We start from the raw sequence: 13,368 nt of genomic DNA, 5'->3' as shown, positions 1-13,368 counted from the left end.
CTTTGCTGGCCCTTTGCTTGTTTATGCTGGGCCTTTGCTGGTTTATGCTGAGCCTTTGCTGGTTTATGCTAGGCCTTTGCTGGTTTATGATAGGCCTTTGCTGGTTTATGCTGGCCCTTTGCTGGTTTATGCTGGCCCTTTGCTGGTTTATGCTGGGCCTTTGCTGGTTTATGCTGGCACTTTGCTGGTTTATGCTGGCCCTTTGCTGGTTTATGCTGGTACTTAGCCGGTTCATGCTGACCCTTTGCTGGTTTATGCTGGGCCTTTGCTGGTTTATGCTGGCACTTTGCTGGTTTATGCTGGCCCTTTGCCGGTTTATGCTGGTACTTAGCCGGTTCATGCTGACCCTTTGCTGGTTTATGCTGGGCCTTTGCTGGTTTATGCTGGCCCTTTGCTGGTTTATGCTGGTCCTTAGCTGGTTTATGCTGGTCCTTAGGTGGTTTATGCTGGCCCTTTGCTGGTTTATGCTGGGCCTTTGCTGGTTTATGCTGGGCCTTTGCTGGTTTATGCTGGTCCTTAGCTGGTTTATGCTGGCCCTTTGCTGGTTTATGCTGGCCCTTTGCTGGCCCTTTGCTTGTTTATGCTGGGCCTTTGCTGGTTTATGCTGAGCCTTTGCTGGTTTATGCTGGGTCTTTGCTGGTTTATGCTAGGCCTTTGCTGGTTTATGCTGGCCCTTTGCTGGTTTATGCTGGTCCTTAGCTGGTTTATGCTGGGCCTTTGCTGGTTTATGCTGGGCCTTTGCTGGTCCTTAGCTGGTTTATGCTGGGCCTTTGCTGGTTTATGCTGGGCCTTTGCTGGTTTATGCTGGGCCTTTGCTGGTCCTTAGCTGGTTTATGCTGGCCCTTTGCTGGTTTATGGTGGGCCTTTGCTGGTTTATGCTGGGCCTAACAGGTGGCTAATACCGATCTAAAATCATCAAAATAGATGAGCCTGACCAACTTGAGCCTGAGAGTTTTCCTAAATACATTGGCCATATGTTTCAGCACGGCAAAACAATGCAATTCACCTAAACCTCAGTACAGTGAATTCCCAGCCATACCGTCCCTTGACAAGTCCAAAGACCACAAAATCAGTTCAGGTACAATCACATATCGAGCACACAAAAGCAGCTCCTGTCAGGCTAAACATGCACAGGGTTGCTTTGTGTTTACAGCCCCTGCTAAGTTCACTAAGCGAGAATAAAAAAGCGAGAGATGAAATCCTTGTTGAGTATTTTGCCGTGTTTGTTTGTCCGCAGAAATCTGGCTCAGGAGGGAGGTTTGAGCACAGCGGGTCCTGAGACTCTGCTCGTCCCGATAAGTGTTTCTGTCTCAGATGAGGCGCGTTTCTACCTAACCACACGCTCTCTGTTCCAACTCCCAAATATGCACGGTGGAACCAATTGATTTCTGCTTCACAGAAATCTGAAGGCAAACCAAAAAAAAAATGGAATTTGTGTTGCAGCAGCACAGTGTATTCTGACCAAATTTGCAGGGCGTAACAAAAAGAGAGGGCAATTTCAAACACGCACTTCTATTTTAACGAATGCATGGCTGTATGCAATTCTGTGCTTTGATATGCAGAATTTAAGAAATAAAAAGGTGAAAATGGCTTATAAATCTAACATAACAACAAGTAAGAGTGTGTATTAAAATTCAGAAATCTCACACTGCGCCTCCCGTCCTCAAGACTTGAAAGATCCCGTCATCTTTAGTGTTACTGGACCGTGATATAGAGACTGTGAGAGTCGCGTATGAAGGGCACGTGTGAGATCAAACCCCTTTTCCTTTTTCCACACAACATCTGCATTAGTGGCCAACCTGCACTTCAAAAACCTGTCACCTGGATCCCAAGGAGATAGCGGAGAGCCAGGTAGACAGAGTGCAGACAAGGTCAAGGTTCCTCAGCAAAGTCCTGCTGTTCAAATACACAGAGAGAAAGCAAGCAACGCTCCGTCCACCTCCTGCACTGCCCTCCTCTCCGGGAAATCTATAACATTCATTATTTACACATGCGCAGAGACAAAGAAACAGGTAGATGAAAAAATGAAAAGAAAGCAGTTAAATTATTGAATGCTAGGCACCTTTAAAAAAGGGAGAATCTGGGTAAAAAAAAAAGTAGGTCAGAATAAGAAAAAAAATAACATCAAACAGAAAAACTCGCAACAAAGTAATATATACTGCAAGTACGTTCATGCAATGTTTAAAATGCATCGCTCCGAACAAGTGCACATCATTTCAACACCACCTGCCCTCAACGTCTACACTTAAAAAGGCTTAATAAAAGAAAAACAACATGTTGGAGCGCATACGGTTACTGCTTACTCTCCAAAAATCTAAACACAATTCATGTGATTTCCCAATCTCATTTGCAGGTTATTCCTACTATGCAGTGCATTTTCATGTCTCCATAATTCTGTGTGATTCCTGATATCGTAAAGCTTATTTAATACAATTGGGTGATTACATTTAAATGGACAGTTCACTCAAATATGAAAATTCTGTCATTAATTACTCACCCTCATGTTGTTTCAAACACATACGACTTTCGTTCGTCTTCGAAAGACAAATTAAGATATTTTTAGAATCTTTAATCTTACAAAATCACAAAATAAATTGTTTGTTTTATAGAAATAGAAATAAATATATTAACATTCCCAATTTCTGATACCAAATAAATAAATAAATATTTGACAACAAGCAACACTGTGAGTCAAAAATGATGAAAACCACTGCTCTAAGACATTTAAGCAAACATCCTGTTTTATAAAATCAGAGAAATCAGTAAAATAACATAAACTAATCATCAAACTGGTCAAAAACATTGACTTTAGATTTTTTATCCTGTTCATTTTCGATGTGCTATTTTTTAAACAATTAAGTTCTACTTAATGTAGGGCTCTTTGAATTCCGTTTTATTTTTTTTTACAAATTTCATTTCTTCCATTTTAATTTTTCTGGATTCAGTTTTTCTGTTTACATTTTTCTAGACTATGTTTTAATGGATAAATTAAAAAAATATCAATCAAAAAGGTTAATCATGAAATCATGAAATCATGAAACTTACACAATTTAACAGCAATTTATTAAAAGTTTAACAAAAATTTTATTTTATAGGCCCTATGAATTTTTTTTTTTACTTTTTTTAATCAAATTCGGTTTTAATTTTCCCAAATTCTGTTTTTTCCATTAATTATCTGGACAATCAATTAATTTTTTTAACAATCAAAAGCAATTCTAATTAATGTTATTTTATTAATTTATTTTTATTATTTTGTTTTGTTTTGTTTTTTTCCACCCAGAAATTATGTATTGTGTACGTACATTTTTCTGGTAAATAAATTCCGGTAAACATTTTTTCTGGTAAATATTCCTTTAAAAATAATGTTTTAGTAATACTTTTATTAGTAGTAGTAGAACTATCATTTCTTAAGCTATATATTTCTGTCACTGTTTCTTCAAGTTAAACCAAACTTTTATTTTAACAGGTTGCTGTGAAGACCTTTACGTTTCTGTTTGTATATAATATGACAATAGTTTTCTTAAAAGAAATGGTAAAATGCTCACAAAGTAACTCTCAGAGCAGTTCATGAGTACTCATATATTGAGGCGGCAGAGGCTTAAAACACAGCAAAAATCAAGCGTGCTTCAGTATGTGCATCGTAAATTAAACCGTGTGTCTGCGCCATTCATTCACACAAAGACATGCAGAACATGCAGGATTCATATTTAAATAGCATTTTTGTGCCTTATTATTCACATACACTAGTCCATATTGCTTTTGTATCCATCCAAAATTTGGCAAATTCAATGACATTCTGCGTTATACAGTAAATTCTGCGTTTTCCGCATCACATAAATCATAGGGCCCTATAAATGTAAGTGTCTAAGTATATTTCTGAATGTTTATATACTCTTTTTAAAGAAATTCTACACTAAATTCAAACACAAGCATAGTTATTTGTTACATTTAAAAGGCACTACATAACAATAATGATCCCTCCCCAACGTACACTCATATTTTTCATCACCTCTCTTATACACCTATGAATAACAGCCTCCAATAAAAACATTCTCCCAAACTTCACTGGAGGACTGACCTGAACTCCATCGTGGCTGGCTAATGCAATAAATACAGCCATCACAAATCAATACAAATGTACTTAACAACCTGTCTTAAAGTTGCTGATTTCCAGCTAATGTGATCCATATTCAAGCCCATTAGCACGTTAGGCCAGCACAAGAGTGCGCTGTTAGCACCACGCTGTTATTGTGCCGTGTCCATTTGGCTAATGCTAACGCTGCCTCCTCAGACAGGGGTTAAGTGACTGAGTCCGGTACACAGCTGGGAGGCTTATAAAGCAGACTGTGAAATACTCACACGGCCTTCAGCGTGGTTAACAGCACAGCGGCAACACTCACAAGCAGCAAAATCAAGCCTAAACAGCATGATCTGTCCAAATGAAGAGCGAGTCTGTATATACGCATTGTTCGCTTCTAGACTAGAACAAATTATTAGTGGTATTTGAATGAGTTCAAATAGTGCTTATTAAAATGTGCAATTTTTAGTTTACAATCAATAAAACGGTAAAAAAAACCTGTATGCATCTTAAAAATGGAACCTGAGCCGTATCTAGGAATATTACAAACAAATGTGCTAAAACTACTCAGAACACCTGGCAACCACTTTCATGACTCCAAATTTTGCACCGCTCAAATTTTCCTCAGAAAAAGCACAAACTATATAGTTTCTAAATTAATTTCTGTGTTTTTATATGTTGATGACCAAAATTAAGACACAACAAACCAATTTCCTGTAGGATCTACCACTTAAGACTAGTACTGGTACAAATTATTAGTGGTAAAAATGATAGTTTAAATAGTGTTTATTAAAACCAAAAATGTTTAGTTTACAATCAATTAAACTGAAAAAAAAATGTATACATCTTAAAAGTAAACCCTGATCCATATCTAGGAATATTAACAACAAATGTGCTAAAACTACTAAGAACACCTGGCAACCACTAACTAGTTTCTTGACTCCAAGATTTGCACTGCTCACATTTTTCTCAGAAAATGCACAAACTATATAGGTTTCTTAATTAATTTCAGTGTTCTTTATACATTAATAACCCAAATAAGACACAACAAACCAATTTCCTGTCGGGTCTACCACTTAAGACTAGTACTGGTACAAATTATTAGTGATATTTGAATGATACTTTAAATGGTGCTTATTAAAACCTAAAATTTTAGTTTACAATCAATAAAACAGAAAAAAATAAAATAAAGCTGTATACATCTTAAAAGTAGAACCTGATCCATATCTAGGAATATTAACAACAAATGTACTAAAACTACTCAGAACACCTGGCAACCACTAATACAGTAGTTTCATGAATTTGCACCACTCAAATATCCCTCAGAAAATGCAAAAACTACTTAGTAATACAATTTCTACATCAATTTATGTTTATATTCAAAATTTATATTCATTTAATTTTCATATTTATTTTAAAGGTAAGTACACAGGGTTCATTTAAATTCCGTGCTGTTTCAACTCTTCCTCTCTGGTCCTTTAAATCCCTCAATCTTTAGTGCGTTTGCACTATAAAACACCCTACAAATCGCTCTGGACAGCATCATCACACAAATACTTCAACTGACCGTGTTATATCCACTTCTAGACACAATAAGCGGGTGCTTTTACTTCCCCTCGGTTACAACAGACAGGTCTTCAGACCTCGGCGGCAGGTACAGACGTCCCTCTGTCATGTATTTAAGCATGAAATGCTGCGGCGGGGGCCGACAAAAAGGCAGCAGCTGAAATGTTTGCATCTCACCTGAAGTATGGAAGTTTCCAGCTGCATAAATAAAATCCCCATGGCAACTAAATGTGGCTGGAGATAAGAGAGAGGAGGAGGATTTATGCCTTTTCTGAGCTGTCATGGCCTACAGATCTTCCTCAGGCAAAGCAGGCCACCTGCCACACATTATATTAACCAGCGCTCCACAGGACTCTCTCTCTCCAATGGATAGCTTCATTTATGCCCTGTACAACAGGAACTTTCTGCCGCTGGTCAGGATTGAAACCAAGCTCTAAAATGACAGGATTTACTTGTTTTTTACACATAAACAAGAGTTTAACTCTATAAACAAAGGAAATCAAAGCAACAGGAGGATCTACTGCTAAAGACTAGTACTGGTACAAATTATTTTTTGTGGTATTTGAACCATACTTTAATTAGTGCTTATTCAGACTTAAAACTTTCAGTTTACAATCAATAAAATATTAAAAACAAATGTGCTAAAACAATCAGAACACCTGGCAACCACAAACACACTAGCTTCGTGACTGAGTTTTGAAGCACTCAAATTTTCCTCAGAAAATGCAAAAACTACTTAGTTTCTAAATTAATTTCTAAATTAATTTCTGTGTTTTTTTAAACATTGATGACCCAAATAAGACAAAAAATGATCTACTGCTTAAGACTAGTACTGGTATAAATTATAAGTGGTATTTGAATGATACTTCAAATAGTGCTTATTAAAACATAAAACTTTTAGTTTACAATCAATAAATTGGAAAAAACTGTATACGTCTTAAAAATGGAACCTGAGCCATATCTATAAATATTAAAAACAAATGTGCTTAAACAACTCAGAACACCTGGCAACCACTACAATCAATAAAATATAAAAAAAAAAAAAACTGTATACACCTTAAAAGTGGAACCATATCTAGGAATGATTATTAAAAACAAATGTGCTTAAACTACTCAGAACACCTGGCAACCACTAACACTACTTTTGTGACTATTCAAATTTTCCTCTAAAAAAAGACAAAAACTACTTGGTTTCTAAATTAATTTACTTGTTTTTTTTTTTATACACTGATTTCCCAAATGAGACACAACACAACTTTTTTCTGTATAAACAAATCTGCTTAAGAGTAGAACTGGTTAAAATACTTAGTGATATTTGAATGATACTTTAAATAGTACTTATTCAGACTTTTACTTTACTATCAATAAAATAAAAAGTATACTAATAGAGGAACCTAAGCCATATCTAGGCATGAATACACAAAAAAATAATGTGCTAAAACCATTCACAACACCTGGCAACCACTAACACACTACTAACAGACTCAAATTCTATTCAGAAAATGCAAAAATCTACTTAGCTATACAAATTCTAAATGAATTTCCGTATTTGTTTTTATACACTGATGACCCCAATATGACACAACAAACTAATTTCCTGCATACAAACAAAGGCTGATGTGCACAGGACGTCCGTCTGACCTATTTCATCCATCAAATATCACTCCGTAAACAGCTACAGCTTTATCAGGCCATGAGATTTTTTTTGTTGACTTGAGCAATCAAAACTTGAGTGTCATATTTGATGCAACTTTTTTTTTTCTTTTGATAAACAGCCTCATTTAGCTCACTTATTAGCAAATTCTGTATCACAGCCAGCAAGCCATTAAAAAGCTGTGCATGGGGACTGTTAATGGAGGCTCATTCAGATGCACTAGCTTTAATTGTGTCCTAAAATACAGCTGAAAATGTATTTATACCTGACCATGTTGAATCGCTCCAGGTAGGTTCTTTCTATTAGCAACTTCATACCGAGTTGGTCAAACTTACAGACGAATGCAAAATAATGTTAGTATTTGAACGTCAGCACAAAGCTAATATGTGGCATATGCCACATTACAAAAAAATCCAACATACTGAATGATTATTTGGGTACGTTAAAAAGCATTACTTGAAGAAAAAACTCGGAGCAATTAATTTAATGTCAGATGCGTTAGAACAGCCATCTGTTCATGAATCTCTCATCTCACACAATTCACAAAAAGCAGTAAACTAGCATACAGATGACCTTAAAACTAACATAGACGGAAAGCCACAAAGTTTTACTTTGATTGTGTTTTTAAAGTCAACATGAGGTCAAAAATGATCCTAGGTTCTTTAATGGCACTTATGGTTCCATGAAGAAACTTCAACGTCTATGAAACTGTTCTATTGCACAAAAGGTTCTGTATATCTCAAAAAGATTATAAAAATTTTATCACATTTAGAAAACAAATTCTTTTTTTAAAGGGGTCATCAGATCCCCATTTTCCACAAGTTGATATGTTAGGGTCTTAATGAGAAGTCTATAACATACTTTGGTTAAAATTTCTCAATGGTATTGTAAAAAACACTCTTTTTACCTTGTCAAAATCAGCCCTTTTTAGAGCGAGCTATTCTGTTCAATGTTCCTTTAAATGCTAATGAGCTCTGCTTTCCCCCGCCCCTCTCTGCTGTGGGATGACGAGCCGTAATGTTTACTTTAGCCACATTTAGCCGCGTTTAGATGCAAAACTTGCTAACTAGCACATTATTAAGAAAGGCAATTTGCAAATATGCATACAAAACCCTTATACTCATTTCTGCTGTGGGTGAAGCTGCATCACGAATGATTCGCACGAACATAGATGCATATGTAGATCGGGATCTGCACTTTCCTTTCAAAAACGAAAGTAACGTTAATCCTCTACGTCTTCAGCGGCTCAGATGTCAGGAGTTAATGATGACTGCTATGTTCATTATTACATCCAACAACAGCACACCTCAGTCGCTCATTTGGAGACATTCTTGTCTTCCCCTGCACCTGAGTCGACACAATGGCGACCGGAGTCGGACTGTTTCAGTTCGGTGAGGGCGGGTCTAAGGTAAGGCGCTCATGTCAATCAATTATTGTGGGAGCGGCCTCTGTTGGTGTGTTGCACACTGACAAGAAGCTGAGAATGACCTGATCTTGAAAAGGGGATGTTACTTTTAAAGATTAAAAAAATACCACTGGGTGGATTTTTATCATTGTAGGGTGATTGTGTACACAAACTGCCAACACACATTAATGTTCAAACAACATGTAAAAGTGAGTTTTGCATCCGATGACCCCTTTAAGAACTTTTCACTGAAAGGTTCTTTGCGGAACCATAAATGGTTCTCTATGGCATCACTGCAAAACCTATATTTTACAAATGCATTTACTTCAACAGATTTACACTTTTTTTATCAAAATGCAAACATTTTCAAAATGTGAACCAAGGCTGAACAGGTGTAGAAAATTATGTTAGCCAAAAGATAAATAGCTATTTACTAATGCAGCCTTTTTAAAATCTTGTAAGAGCAATTAAACATTTAATGGCTGCTGCAATAATAGCAAATAATACATTTGAAAAAGCAGCATTACTTTCGGGACACGCTGAGAGGCTCTTGAGAGTGATCTTGACCTTCAGCCTCCATTCAATATCAGCATACAATTCAACATCTCTAAAAAAAAAAAAACGCAGATACAGCTCAAAAAATGATTCCTGGTATCACCTAGTTCAAAAATGCTCAAATCGACTCTTTTATAGTATAATCATGACCACTTTTCACAATCTGATCAATTACAGATCAAACAGAAGCAACGTTTAACTAGTTTTACACAAGTAAAATGGATTGCGAATACATTACATGTTAACTTTAAGAAACACAAACATTTATTATTCTCTAAAAACCAGGGAATCCCTTCTGGCAATGAAAGAGTTGCTTCAGACGATTAAAGAACTTCGCAACCAAGCCAATGCATCTAAATCTTTGGCATTCACACCCTTTAACTCTATCTGACGTTTTACCAGAGCTATTCCAATGCTCCGTTCCAACTGTTCAGTCCTAGTTTGATCCAATCAGGTGTTGTAGGAGAAACACGGCTGGATGGAATATATAATGTGTGCGTGTATGTACATGTAATGGATGTGCACGACTCAATCGCTGTGCATGTCTTGCTGTTTATGGGGCCAAAGGTCCCAATAAGCCTTGATAGAGGAGAGCTGGTATCTCTGTGAGCGCTGGACTCTGTAACGAGGAGAGACAGGTGTGCGGCAGACCCTTGGCCCCGCTGCGGCCCCTCAACGGCCCCATGCTGGGAAGAGAGGTGGCCGTCCCTCTCCACACAGCCATTTATCTCAATTTCAGTCTGCCCGGCGTTCCCGGATCAAACAGCACTTAAACTAAATAACCCTGCTGGAATTCACCCGCAGACTCATCAACCTGAGATACATAAGCACATCTCACAGTGACCAAACCAGACAGCCACTGCATCGGTTAGACGCCATCACTTAAGACTAAAGTGACTCATTACAAAAATATACATATATAAAAAATGTTTCTTAAGCATCAAATCAGCATATTAGAATGACTTCTGAAGAATCACGTGACACTGAAGACTGCAGCAATGATGTTGAAAATTCATCATGCATCACAGGAATAAATTATATTTTAAAATATATTTAAACAGAAAACTCTTATTTTAAATTATAATAATATTTCAGAATTTTTACTGTACTTTTGATCAAATAAATGCAGGCTTGGTGAGCACAAAAGACTTCTTTCAAAACCCCAAATTTTGAACAGCAGTGTATATATCAACACCTATTTAGTATTCAGCAACCTGACACATTCAGATGAATGGCAATTTTAAATATGCCACCGGAGTTAGAAAATCATAACAGAGGTCATTTGCATATAAAACAATAGTCTGAAGTGTCAAGCTTGAAAAAGAATCTTACAAAAAAGCTAAAAAAGTAAATCCAAATGACTCATGCACTATATTCTCCTAAGTCTCCTAAGCCAAACACTAGCTTTGAGTAAGGAACAAACCTGTATTTTAGCAAAATGGATTTGTTAAGATACATTTCTGATGTTACTGATGTAAAGCCCCATTGGTTCCCAAAAGCAAAAAACGCTGTGCCAGTTTTCAGGAAAATTACATTTGAAAGTTGCAGCAGAGAAAACTAAATAACTACATTTGTTTTTTTTAGTTCAGTTTGTCCTCACACAAAGCTATTACATGACTTGCAATATAGCCAAACATCATATGGACTACTTAAATGTGGCCCTGGAACACAAAACCAGTCTTAAGGGTACATTTTTTGAAATTGAAATTTATACATTATCTGAAAGCTGATAATTAAGCTTTCCATTGATGTATAGTTTGTTAGGATAGGACAGTATTTGGTCAAAATACAACTATTTGAAAATCCGGAATCTAAGGGTGCAAAAAAAATTTTTAAATCAGAAAAATCCCCTTTAAAGTTGTCCAGGTGAAGTTCTTTGTGATGCATATTACTAATCAAAACTTAAGTTTTGATATATTTACAAATATTCATGAAACATGATCTTTACCTAATATCCTAATGATTTTGGGCATCATAACTGAGGTCATTTGCATATAAAACAATAGTCTGAAGTGTCAAGCTTGAAAAAGAATCTTACAAAAAAGCTAAAAAGTAGTCCAAATGACTCACGCACTATATTTTCCTAAGTCTCCTAAGCTAAATTTTAGCAAAATGGATTTGTTAAGATTAATTTTTGATGTTACTGATGTCGAGCCCCATTGGTTCCCAAAGCAAAAAATGCTGTGCCAGTTTTCAGGAAAATTATATTTGAAAGTTGCAGCAGAGAAAACTAAATAACTACATTTGTTTTTGGTTCGGTTTGTCCACACAAAGCTATTACATGACTTGCAATATAGTCAAACATCATATGGACTACTTAAATGTGACCCTGGACCACAAAACCAGTCTTACGAGTCTTTTTTTTTTATTATTATTGAGATGTATACATTATCTAATAGCTGAATAGCTGTTAGGATAGAACAGTATTTGGTGGAGATAGAACTATTTGAAAATCTGGAATCTGAGGGTGCAAAAAAAAAAAAAAGTTGTCCAGATGAAGCTCTTTGTGATGCATATTCTTAATCAAAACTTAAGTTTTGATAAGTTTACAAATATTCATGGAACATGATCTTTACTTAATATCCTAATGATTAATGATGATAATTTTGACCATAAAATGTATTTTTGGCTATTGCTATGAATATACCTGTGCTATTTAAGACTGATTTTGTGGTCCAGGGTCACATATGCCTTGAAAGACCAAGAGAAAAAAAAAAACTACTTTTGTGTTCCATAAAATGAATAACAGCATGTGATTTTGGAACAACATAAGGGTAAAAAATTAAAACCAAAATTTGTAATTTCTTCTCGCTTTCATTCTAAAGGTCAACGAGGGGGTGGAAAATAGTCAGGAAAACTACATTATGACTGTTTCGGGTGCAAGAAACCTTGACTAATATTATAAGTGGCCTTCTGGGGGAACAAATAAACTGCAACAAAAGTAGAATATGGTCCATTTAAATAATTTCCTGGCTTCTGAAGCATGCGCCTCTTTAATGGACAGCGAGGGCATCTAATGCCAGTATGTTGGCGTGGTTGATGGTGTTGGCATTGTGCTTTTGTTCGCTGGAATGCTTTCAGAGAGGAATAAAAAGGTGAAAATCTATTTAGTGGCTTTACGCCATACCTAAAGTGTCAAAGCGTGAACAGAATGCCGGTGCGCGAGAAAAAGAGACATAAAAATAGAGAAAGCGCTGATGACAGAGGAGGCAGATCTGCTGTTATGCGTACTGGCAGGTAGTGTATCGGAAGCCAAGGGTGGTTGTACTAATAGTTCTAAATACACCCCATGATGAGCTATTAGAAGAGGCTTTTTGTGAATGTGATAAATAAATCCTCTTTAGTCAGTGTGACAGTAATCCCAGAGCCCCCGTGCCTCCGTTCCTTACCAATCCATCAAGCGGCGCCTGCATATAATCAGCGCGGCATATTTCTCAAACGCACTTCCGTACGCTACAAAGACACTCTAGCTGAATCTCTGGAAACTTCCAGGCTGCCTGGTCTCGGAGGAATACGAGAGACTTCACTTCCCACGATGCCTTGTTTCATCTTCAGAGGTTGGAAATCAGCAAGGGGCACAAAAAAGGGCACTTCTGGAAAGGGGCATCGTTTATCAGAGCTATAAGCAATACGGCTCGTCTTACTAAGCCTATTACGTATTGGATTTCTGTTGCTGTGGCATAATTTATTTGAGCTGCCGCGGCTCAGAAGCAATAATACTTGTTTTTGATCAATTAAGAACGTCTTTGTGAAGGGGAAATACTCACTTGGGGTTGCTCACTGAATTTAAAAAACACCAAAGATGTAATACTACCTCAGATGAACAAAAAGAAAACATACATGCATGTGCATTTTTCATTTTTAGAATGATAGCTGGGGGAAAAGCCAAAACAGTTACTGTAGCTAGTGTGACATAATCATAAATTATTATGGTGGCTCTTTTAGAAAGTGTAAGAAGATCCAAAATCATTCTGTTGGTTAATTTATTTTTTGGTGACAGCGGTGGCAGACCAATTCTGCGTTCATGTTGTGTCAGAATCAAAGTGTATGAAATAAACACTTTCCTGTAAACTGTAAAAGAAGCTCATAAAGGCTGAAATGGATCTATAT

The 13,368-nt window shown here is 36.6% G+C and overlaps 1 protein-coding gene across 1 annotated transcript in view; it reads right to left on the bottom strand.

The window, feature by feature from the left end:
* LOC141296282 (neuronal PAS domain-containing protein 3-like) overlaps positions 1–13,368 on the bottom strand; it is a 197,282-nt gene that overhangs the window by 88,599 nt on the left and 95,315 nt on the right. The window lies entirely within an intron of this gene.

The sequence above is a fragment of the Garra rufa genome, chromosome 21 (assembly GCF_049309525.1).
Source record: "Garra rufa chromosome 21, GarRuf1.0, whole genome shotgun sequence".
NCBI classification, from domain to species: Eukaryota; Metazoa; Chordata; class Actinopteri; order Cypriniformes; family Cyprinidae; genus Garra; species Garra rufa.
The sequence above is the reverse complement of the archived record's forward strand: the minus strand, read 5'-3'. Positions and strand labels throughout refer to the sequence as shown.